This window comes from Orycteropus afer, unplaced genomic scaffold (genome assembly GCF_000298275.1).
Source record: "Orycteropus afer afer isolate SDZICR_OR568_19922 unplaced genomic scaffold, OryAfe1.0 scaffold00082, whole genome shotgun sequence".
Lineage (NCBI taxonomy): Eukaryota > Metazoa > Chordata > Mammalia > Tubulidentata > Orycteropodidae > Orycteropus > Orycteropus afer.
Genome location: NW_006921669.1, coordinates 4,809,680 through 4,812,481, shown reverse-complemented (window position 1 = coordinate 4,812,481; position 2,802 = coordinate 4,809,680).

Below are 2,802 nucleotides of genomic sequence, written 5' to 3'. Positions count from 1 at the left end.
TATGCATAGATATCTCAATAAAAAGAACCACAGGAAATTACTGGGAAAATTATGCAAGGAAAGGGTAATTCATTTTCTATAGGAATTACGATTTTACTTCTTAAACTGAAAGTGGAACAGAGTATATATGCTTTGGGAATTTGTTCTTGGATAATATTAATAACTGATTTCTCATTAAAGGAAAAAGCATACTATATTCAGCAATTAAGATATGGCAGAAATGAAGCCAATGTTCCGGGAAGTTCTTCCAAAACAAGGTATTTATGTCACAAATACTCAGGTCATAGATTACTATAGGAACTGACTGACAGGCAGTGTCACATAGTAAGCTTAACAGCTAAACATCTATAACAATTTTGTATTCGATATGCCGCATTTACTGTCCATTCTTTAATACACTTATTTCAAGACTAGGTTATAAAGGAAGACTCTATTGCTGCTTTTTCCAGTAAAAGGATGACAAAGCTTTGTTTTTTAAGCCTAAAAATCCTGTTACACTCGAGACTAAATATTTTAATATCAAATTATCAATGAAAGAAAGCACTTACTGGGATTCACCATAATATTAAAGTTTCAAAGTAGGAAAAAGAAATCCTAAATTAACCAAGAAAAGCTGAAGATTTAAGTTAGACATTCAGTAATTTGAATATTCATGTTATACCATACTTTGCTGTATAAGTATTTTTATATATCATGTATTTCTTCCAAATCTTAGATCAAATTAGACATTTGATACAGTAAGTTACATGTCTCATGGTAGCTTAAACTCTTGGGTGATGAAAACATCAAACCCATTGTCCCTGATTCCAGCTCTTGGTGACCCCATGTGTTACAGTATAAGGCCATGGGATTTTCTTGGCTGTAATCTTAACAGCAACAGATCACCAGGCCTTTCTTCCATGGTACTCCTGGGTGGGCGTGAACCACCAACCTTTAGATTAGTCGTCGAGGGCAAACTGTCCGCAACACCTAAGGACTTACTACCTAGGGACCTATTTTAGGTAGGAAGTTCACATTTGTTTTCCTCAAACTCCACCCTCTTTCCCCAGGATCAAGAATTTGTTGTTCCAAAAAGGACAATAATAAAGTTTCTGGTCACACAGCTAAATTCAGTCTAGAAACAACAGTGTCTCATTGACAGTGCATGAAGTTTTTAGATGTTCATTCTAGCTGCAGATCAAAACTGGGTTCTTACTTGATGAATTCTTATTTTTTGTTAAATTTAGGGCAGCTGTCTGTAGAAGATATAACCACAATGGTGCTATGTAAGCCCAAACTTTTACCCTTAAAATCTCTGACTTTGGAAAAACTGGAGAAAATGCAGCAAGCAGCACAAAATACAATTTGCCAACGAGAAATGGAAGAAAAGGAAAAACAGCAAATACCCCACTGAATGATTTAGCACTTCCACAAACAGCCCCCCTACTATTGAGTAACAAGCAGAAAATGATCTACATCTGTATGCTGATAGTAGTATTAATAAACTAATAGTATTCACATAAATAACAAGATTGATGAAACCTACCTTGTGAATTTAAACATTCTGGTTTACACTGAACATAAACAATTAAAATACTTTTAACTAAATTGTATGGCTTTTTACTCACGTCAAGCTTTTGAACATTATTGTTTACCATTCCTATTGCTATCAGTTTTATGGATCACATTCTTGGGCACAGGTAGCTAACTGCATCTTCTGGGTACAGAGGCTCCTGGCATGTTCATAAAAACCCTGCATTTAAATACACATTCTAATTTTGCATGTTTGTTCATGCTGGACTTTTATGACACCTGTGTGTATACATCATTTCTGTTTTTCACCAATTTTATGTCATGTGTAAGGCTATCTTGCCTGATCAACTAATCTAACAAGAAATGACAAGACTTTCTTAAAATAAATTTGATGTTTTCAAAATCGTAAAAAAAAAAAAAAAAAGACTAAGTTTGCTGGTCTGATAGGGCCTGGTGAGACCGCGGAGACTGTGGCCCCTAGTTATCCTTCAGGTCTAGAGCTGAACACATTCCTGTGGCTTCTAGCCAAATGACAAGACAGGCATATGGGGTGAATATTTACATCAGGTAGATATACTCCTTGGAGTGATGGATCATGGGAGGACAGAAGGGCAATGTTTGCACAGGGAGACTGCTTCAGGGGGCAGGAGTGCATGGGAGAGGACACAGGGAAGAGCTACAAGGAGGAAGTGGGAAGAGAGCTGTTCCATTGTGGGGAATTATAGTCAATGTCATGAAACAAAATGTGTGTGAACTGCTGTTTGGAAAATGAATTTGCTCTGTAAACTTTTACTCAAATCACAATAAAAATTTTTAAAAAAGTAAATTGGAGCTTTTTAAAAAAACTCAACTATTCTGTGTGGTCACCTAAAATTTTAATTAGACTAATTTTCAAAACTGAAGAATTAAATGCCTACCTTTATCATCAAGATCTCAAACAATTAAAAACAATCTGAAAATGTTTTTATTATAATCTACATAAACCAAAGTTATATGGACTTGAAAGAATCCAAGAGGTAAATGTGAAGGTTAAGTTTGGAGTTTTCATTCTGAAAGACTGTACCTAAACCTATAATAGGTACATTCTTCAGAATAGCTTTGAAACAATTCTGACTATAGTTCAAGGTAGCTTTGCTGCAGTCAGTAATAGGCATTTTAACACTGCAATTTAGATACTGCTCTGCGAAAGAAATGTGATCATTCTTTAGATAACTGATACTTATTGGTAGCTAGCTAAGGAGCTCTGGTAGCATAGTGGCTAAAGCACTTGACTGCTAACCAGAAGGCTGG